Consider the following 8,917-nt stretch of genomic DNA (forward strand, 5'->3'; position numbering starts at 1 on the left):
AAGAAAAAAATAGGTATCTTAGGTAAAATCAAGTTGTGCCTTCTGTTGTGCACACCCCATTAAACCACAGTCATCTTGGGCAGTGTAACAGAAAATGACTAAATTGCATCCCTAACAGATTTATTCATTGCTTCATTTCATCACCACACAAGCAAAACAGTCTCTCTTACTAAGTTAGCATAGTCTAGTGAACTTAATAGAAGGACTTGCTTTTCTTGGAAGAGACATAGTTTTCATAAAATACCTTAGAACATTCTATTTTAAATCCCTGAGGGAGGGAAAGAGTCTGCTGTCTTGCTATCCTTGCTGCCTTTGTGGATGCCTCAGGAAAATAGTAAGACCTTGGTAAGCTCAGAGCCCCTGAGGCCCAGGAACAGGGGCCCCAGCTTTGCCAGAGTCCCATGATCCAGTTGTGTCTTGTCAGGACCAGAACTGCTGAACTTGAAAGGGAGCTTGTACCATGTCCAGTACAGGAGAATGGTTGATGACCATGAAGCAATTGCACAGCGGTGGCCTAGAGAAGACTCAGTAACTGAGATCAAGTTTTCCTCCACCATGGGTATGTAAAATTGAATTTAAGCAAATAGTAAAATGATTCTTTTATATTTAAATTTTTTGAGCTGAGAGTCATTCCAATACATTAAGAAACATGTATTAAAATGGATGCTATGCTAGTAAGCGTGTGATAATGACTATCTCATTTTGTCCTCACAACAGCTGTATGATTTAGGTAAAATCATTCCTATTTTACAAATAGAGAAACTGAAGCTTTGAGGGGTTAATGACTACTTGCCTGAAGTTACACAGCAAGTAACCAATGAAGCTAGTTGAACCCAGGCAGCCTGAATCCAGAGCCTAGGCTTTTAGCCCCTCTACCATACTTGAAGGTGGCTACTTATTACCTGTAAGGCCAACTCTTCCCTGTAGCAATTCCCACTTAACTCCCAGCTTACAGAATAGGGCCAGTGATTTATTAAAGGGAGATGCTACTCTGTGTTGTAACAGAAACGTAAGAAAATCCCAGCCCAACAGAGCACAAGAAAATCATTAATTCCATCCCTTTCAGTAAGCAGCCAAACTCTCCACACTGCATGCTGATGACTCAAAGACAGCCGATGTGCCCAGGAGGGTGGGACTCCCATGCTAAATGTCCTGGCTGGTTATGACCTCCTCTCCTACAAAGAGTAGGGTGCTTCCAAACAACTCTAGTGTGCTCCACTCCCCCCATGGATCTGTAACTTAGGTAAGCCCACCAAAGCCATACACTGTGCCTCATCCAGTGCCTGAAAAGAGCTGGTCCCCCACTGAAGGCAATTTGTGAAACATAATTAATTGCAGATTCCTTCTGGAGCTGCTTCGGCTCCTTGATGTCTCACATGTGTGGTCAGGATGGAGCTCTCCTTGGCAGCTGACGATCCTTCTGTCTCCAGCTGGAGAGGAGGTCCAAAGACAGAGACCAAGGGCATCTCTCAGATTGAGTTTGGCCTTCCCAAGACTTCGTGGGGCGGGCTCAGATGTATGAATGGGGGTTTGGGGAGCCTATCCTTCCAGCAGATCCAAACCACACAGATCACAGAGATCAATGGAAAGTAAAGTCTTCCTGATGAGCTGATTGAGCATTAGTGGTAGTCTCCATTTGACTCAACTGAACGCTGAGTGGGGAAATGATGCAAAGAGCCTTTTCTTTCAGTTAAAGGGGAAACATGATCAGCAGTGAACATTTCCAGTAACCAAATGGGAGGATTTTCCCAAGATAGCATTTGCTTTCAGTTCAGAGATGCACATAAGCTTTGATTCTGCTATTGTAGTGTTTCTAATTATATTTATTATCTATTATTATCAAATCACAAAACTAGTATGGATGCAGCTATTTATAAATTTAACTCTCCTCCAAATCCTAACACATAGCTGTCATATATCCCATTTTGTTTATAAGTAACCACATTAATGTAAGCTTGAGAGGATTTTAATTATTTAAAAATTTTATTTATTTATTTGCCCACATGAGTTCTTTGTTGCCGCATGCAGGATCTTTAGTTGTAGCATGTAGGATTGGTTCCCTGACCAGGGATTGAACCTGGGCACCCTGCATTGGAAGCACAGAGTCTTATCCATTAGACCATCAGGGAAGTCTGGAGAGGATTTTAATTTTTATTTTTTTTAAAAGCTTTTCAAAATGTTATTTATTTATTTTGTCTGTTCTGAGTCTTCATTGCTATGAGGGCTTTTCTTTAGTTGTGGTGAGTGGGAGCTACTCTTTGTTGTGGTGCAAGGACTTTTCATGGTGGTGTTTTCTCTTGTTGTGGAGCACTGCCTCTAGGCATGTTGGATCAGTAGTTGTGGCTCCCAGGCTCTAGAACACAGGCTCAGTAGTTGTGGCATATGGGCTTAGTTGCTCCACATCATGTGGGATCTCCCCAGATCAGAGATTGAACCTGTGTCTCCTGCATTGGTAGGTGGACTGCTCACCTCTGAGCCACCAAGAAAGCCCAAGATTTTTTTAAATTCATTTTTTTAGTTGAAGGATAATTGCTTTACAGAATTTTGTTGGTTTCTGCCAAACATCAACATCAATCAACCATAGGTATACATATGTCTCCTCCTTCTTGAGCCTCCCTCCCAAAAGCCCAAGATTTTAATCAAGGTCAGATCAAACTTAGAAGCAGAGGACATCCAACAACATGAATGAATGTCATAGATATTGAACCAAATGAAAGAAGCCAGATAAGACCACATACTATATGATTCCACTTATATGATAATCAAGAACAAGCAAAAATAATCTATGGTGACAGAAATCAGAACAGTGGGTACTCCCAGGAGGGTGGTATTGACTGGAAAGGAGTATGAGGGAGCCTTCAGGGATCCTGATAACATTCTAGATCTTGACTTCGGTGGCAGGTGTATGTGTGTGCATGGGTGCTAAGTTGCTTCAGTCATGTTGGACTCTGTGTAACCCTCAGTGGCAGGTATCTACAAATGTGCAAATTTATCTAGCTGTGCTTTTATGATTTGAGTACTTTATTATATTTAAATTATCTCTCAAAAAAGCTTTCACAATTTATGACAAAGGAGCCATTAATATACAATGGAGAAAGGATAGCCTCTTCAAAATGGTGTTGGAAAACCTTGACAGCCAGGTACAAAAGAATGAAACTGGACCAGTATCTTATACCATACACAAAAATCAACTTAAAAATGGATTAAAAAGTTGGATGTAAGACCTGAAACTGCAAAACTCCTCGATCAAAATATGGGGGTAAGCTCCTTGACATTGGTATTGGCAATGACTTTCTGGATCTGGCAACAAAAGTGAAAATAAACAAGTGAGACTATATAAAATTTAAAAAGCTTCTATACAGGAAATAAAGCCATGAACAAAACATAAAGGCAGCCTACAGAATGGGAGAAAATATTTGCAAATCATATATCTGATAAAGGGTTAATATCCAAAACATAGCAGAAATCTTAGGGAAGATTTAAGCTGTTAACTCTAGTGCCAAAGCCCCAAATTGACCATCAACCTTTATTTAGATAGCTTCAAGCAAATAGTTTTTATACCAGGTGCATAAAAATTCAGTTAATCTATACTCGCAGAAGCGTGGTGGCTGTGACGGACCATGCAGAAGTGCTGCTGAGAGGAGCTACCCCACGCCCTAAGTCAGGGGCAGCAGCTGGGAGGAGCTACCCCACGTCCGAGGTCAGGGGCAGTGACCGAGAGCACCAGGCTGCGATGGTGGAGAAGCAACGGAGAGGAGCTACCCTACATTCTGGAGGGGCTGCTGTGAGGAGATACCCCTTGTCCAAGGAAAGGAGCAGTGGCTGCGCTTTGCTGGAGCAGCTGTGAAGAGACACCCTACATCCAAGGTAAGAGAAACCCAAGTAAGATGGTAGTTGTTGCGAGAGGGTATAAGAGGCCAGACACTCTGAAACCATAATCACAGAAAACTAGCCAATCTGATCACAGGGACCACAGCCTTGTCTAACTCAAAGAAGCTAAGCCATGCCTGTGGGGCCACCCAAGATGGGCAGGTCATGGTGGAGAGGTCTGACAGAATGTGGTCCACTGGAGAAGGGAATGGCAAACCACTTCAGTATTCTTGCCTTGAGTACCCCATGAACAGTATGAAAAGGCAAAAAGATAGGACACTGAAAGAGGAACTCCCCAGGTCTGTAGGTACCCAATATGCTACTGGAGATCAGTGGAGAAATAACTCCAGAAAGAATGAAGGGATGGAGCCAAAGCAAAAAGAATACCCATTTGTGGATGTGACTGGTGATAGAAGCAAGGTCCGATGCTGTAAAGAGCAATATTGCATAGGAACCTGGAATGTTAGGTCCAAGAATCAAGGCAAACTGGAAGTGGTCAAACAAGAGATGGCAAGAGTGAATGTTGACATTCTAGGAATCAGCAAACTAAGATGGGCTGGAATGGGTGAGTTTAACTCAGATGACCATTATATCTACTACTGTGGGCGGGAGTCCCTTAAAGGAAATGGAGTAGCCATCATGGTCAACAAGAGTCTAAAATGCAGTACTTGGATGCAATCTCAAAAATGACAGAATGATCTCTGTTTGTTTCCAAGGCAAACCATTCAATATCATGGTAATCCAAGCCTATGCCCCAACCAATAACACTGAAGAAGCTGAAGTTGAACAGTTCTATGAAGACCTACAAGACCTTTTAGAACTAACACCCAAGAAAGATGTCCTTTTCATTATAGGGGACAGGAATGCAAAAGTAGGAAGTCAGGAAACACCTGGAGTAACAGGCAAATTTGGCCTTGGAGTACAGAATGAAGCAGGGCAAAGGCTAATAGAGTTTTGCCAAGACAACACACTGGTCATAGCAAACACACTCTTCCAACAACACAAGAGAAGACTCTACACATGGACATCACCGGATGGTCAACACCGAAATCAGAGTGATTATATTCTTTGCAGCCAAAGATGGAGAAGCTCTATACAGTCAGCAAAAACAAGACTGGGAGCTGACTGTGGCTCAGATCATGGACTCCTTATTGCCAAATTCAGACTGAAATTGAAGAAAGTAGGGAAAACCACTAGAACATTCAGGTATGACCTAAATCAAATCCCTTATGATTATACAGTGGAAGTGAGAAATAGATTTAAGGGACTAGATCTGATAGACAGAGTGCCTGATGAACTATGGACACAGGTTTGTGACATTGTACAGGAGACAGGGATTAATACCATCCCCATGGAAAAGAAATGCAAAAGAGCAAAATGGCTGTCTGGGGAGGCCTTACAAATAGCTGTGAAAAGAAGAGAAGCAAAAAGCAAAGGAGAAAAGGAAAGATATAAGCATCTGAATGCAGAGTTCCAAAGAATAGCAAGGAGAGATAAGAAAGCCTACCTCAGCGATCAATGCAAAGAAATAGAGGAAAACAACAGAATGGGAAAGACTAGAGCTCTCTTCAAGAAAATTAGAGATACCAAGGGAACATTTCATGCAAAGATGGGCTCGATAAAGGACAGAAATGGTATGGACCTAACAGAAGCAGAAGCTATTAAGAAGAGGTGGCAATAATACACAGAAGAACTGTACAAAAAAGATCTTCATGACCAAGATAATCACGATGGTGTGATCACTCACCTAGAGCCAGACATCCTGGAACGTGAAGTCAAGTGGGCCTTGGGAAGCATCACTACGAACAAAGCTAGTGGAGGTGATGGAATTCCAGTTCAGCTATTTGAAATCCTGGAATATGATGCTGTGAAAGTGTGGCACTCAATATGCCAGCAAATTTGGAAAACTCAGCAGTGGCCACAAGACTGGAAAAGGTCAGTTTTCATTCCAATCCCAAATAAAGGAAATGCCAAAGAATGCTCAAACTACCGCACAACTGCACTCATCTCACATGCTAGTAAAGTAATGCTCAAAATTTTCCAAGCCAGGCTTCAGCAGTACGTGAACCATGAACTTCCAGATGTTCAAGCTGGTTTAAGAAATTTCAGAGGAACCAGAGATCAAATTGCCAACATCTGCTGGATCATGGAAAAATGAAGAGTTCCAGAAAAACATCTATTTCTGTTTTATTGACTGTGCCAAAGCCTTTGACTGTGTGGATCACAATAAACTGTGGAAAATTTGGAAAGAGAAGGGAATACCAGACCATCTGACCTGTCTCTTGAGAAACCTGTATGCAGGTCAGGAAGCAACAGTTATAACTGGTCATGGAACAACAGACTGGTTACAAATAGGAAAAGGAGCACTTCAAGGCTGTATGTCACCTTGCTTATTTAACTTATATGCAGAGTACATCATGAGAAACACTGGGCTGGATGAAACACAAGTTGGAGTCAAGATTGCCGGGAGAAATATCAATAACCTCAGATATGCAGATGACACCACCCTTATGGCAGAAAGTGAGGAGGAACTAAAAAGCCTCTTGATGAAAGTGAAGGAGGAGAGTGAAGAAGTTGGCTTCAAGCTCAACATTCAGAAAATGAAGATCATGGCATCCGGTCCCATCATTTAATGGGAAATAGATGGGGAAGCAGTGGAAACAGTGTCAGACTTTATTTTTTGGGTTCCAAAATCACTGCAGATGCTGATTGAAGCCATGATATTAAAAGATGCTTACTCCTTGGAAGGAAGGTTATGACCAACCTAGATAGCATATTTAAAAGCAGAGACATTACTTGGCCAACAAAAGTGCATCTAGTCAAGGCTATGGTTTTTCCTGTGGTCATGTATGGATGTGAGAGTTGGATGGTGAAAAAGCTCAGCGCCGAAGAATTGATGCTTTTGAACTGTGGTGTTGGAGAAGACTCTTGAGAGTCCCTTGAACTGCAAGGAGATCCAACCAGTCCTGGGTGTTCACTTGAAGGACTCATGTTGAAGCTGAAACTGCAATACTTTGGCCACCTCATGCGAAGAGTTGACTCATTGGAAAAGACTCTGATGCTGGGAGGGATTGGAAGCAGGAGGAGATGGGGACGACAGAGGATGAGATGGCTGGATGGCATCACCGACTCGATGGACATGGGTTTGGGTAGACTCCGGGAGTTGGTGATGGACAGGGAGGCCTGGCGTGCTGCGATTCATGGGGCCACAAGGAGTCAGACACGTTGAGGGACTGAACTGATACTTGCCCTGTTTGTTGACCTCATAACATTGCCATTAAAAGGAAAGGAGCAACAATAATCCAGATGGTTTCCTGAAGCTTTCTGAAGCTTGCTTTAGTGGTTCCAAGGCCTTTTGACTTGTAGACTTGGAACTATTGATTTAAAAAATTTTTTAATGTATTTATTTATTTTTAATTGATTGATGATTGCTTTACAATATTGATTTGATTTCTGTCATACATCAATGCGAATTAGCCATAGGTGTACATATGTCCCCTCCCTTTTATATCTCCTTCCCACCTCCCACCCGTTACCATCCCAGGTTTTTACAGAGTCCCAGTTTGAGTTCCCTGAGTCATACATCAAATTTCCATTGGCTATCTATTTACATATGTTAGTGTGAATGCTTCCATGCTATTCTCTCCATTCATCTCGCCCTGTCCTCCACCCTTGTCCCTAAGTCTTTTCTATGTCTGCATCTCCATTGCTGCTCTGTAAATAGGTTCATCAGTACCATCTTTCTAGATTCCAAATATGTATGTGTTGATATATGATATTTATTTTATCTCTTTTTGATTTACTTCACTCTGTATAATAGGCTCTAGGTTCATCCACTGCATTAGAGCTGACTGAAATGTGTTCCTTTTTATGGCTGAGTAGTATTCCATTGTATATGTGTACCACAGCTTCTTTACCCTTTCATCTGTTGATGGACATCTAGGTTGCTTCCATGTCCTAACTATTGTAAACAGTGCTGCAATGAGCATTGGGGTACATGTGTCTTTCAGTTTTGTTTTTTTCAGGTTATATGCCTAGAAGTGGTATGTATGGTGGTTTTATTCCTAGTTTTTTAAGGAATCTCCATACTGTCTTCCATAGTGGCTGTATAAATTTACATTCCCACCAGCAGTACAAGAGGGTTCCCTTTCCTTCACACCCTTTCCAGCACTTGTTGTTTGTGGATTTTTTGAGAATGGCCATTCTGACTTGTGTGAGGTAGTTTTAATTTGCATTTCTCTAATAATGATTGATTTTGAGCATCTCTTCATGTGTTTGTTAGCCATCTGTATGTCTTTTGTGGAGAAATGTCTCTTTAGGTCTTTTTCCCACTTTTTGATTGGACTGTTTATTTTTCTGGTATTGAGTTGTATGAGCTGCTTGTATATTTTGAAAATTAATCATTTGTCAGTTGTTTCCTTTGCTATTATTTTCTCCCATTCTGAGGGTTGTCTTTCCACCTTGTTTATAGTTTCCTTTGCTGTGCAAAAGCTTTAAAGTTTAGTTAGATCACGCTTACTTATTTTTGTTTTTATTCCCGTTTTTCTAGGAGATGATCATATAAAGGATCTTGCTATAATTTATGTCATACAGCGTTCTGCCTATGTTTTCTTCTGAGAGTTTTATAGTTTCTGGTCTTACATTTACGTCTTTAATCCATTTCCAGTTTATCTTTGTGTATGGTGTTAAGAAGTGTTCTAATTTCATTCTTTCACATGTACTTGTTCAGTTCTTCCAGCACCACTTATTGAAGAGACTATCTTTTTCCCATTATATACTCTTGCCTCCTTTGTCAAAGATAAGGTTGCCTATATGTGTTTGGGTTTATCTCTAGACTTTCTTTTTCCATTGGTCTGTATTTCTGTTTTTGTGCCAGTACCATACTGTTTTTATGATTGTAGCTTTGTAGTATAGTCTGAAATCAGTTGATTCCTCCAGCTCCAATCTTCTTTCTCAAGATTGCTTTGGCTGTTCGAGATCTTTTGTGTTTCCTTATGAATTGTGAAATTTTTTGTTCTCAGTTCAGTTCAGTCACTCAGTCATGTTC

The 8,917-nt window shown here is 41.2% G+C and overlaps 1 non-coding gene across 1 annotated transcript; it reads right to left on the minus strand.

Moving 5' to 3' along the window:
- Positions 1-2,056: 2,056 nt before the first annotated feature.
- On the minus strand, positions 2,057-2,129 carry TRNAG-UCC (transfer RNA glycine (anticodon UCC)). Its single transcript has one exon. It is a non-coding gene; the product is annotated as a tRNA-Gly (tRNA).
- Positions 2,130-8,917: the final 6,788 nt, after the last annotated feature.

Source organism: Bos mutus, unplaced genomic scaffold (assembly GCF_027580195.1).
Source record: "Bos mutus isolate GX-2022 unplaced genomic scaffold, NWIPB_WYAK_1.1 CTG332, whole genome shotgun sequence".
Taxonomy (NCBI): Eukaryota; Metazoa; Chordata; class Mammalia; order Artiodactyla; family Bovidae; genus Bos; species Bos mutus.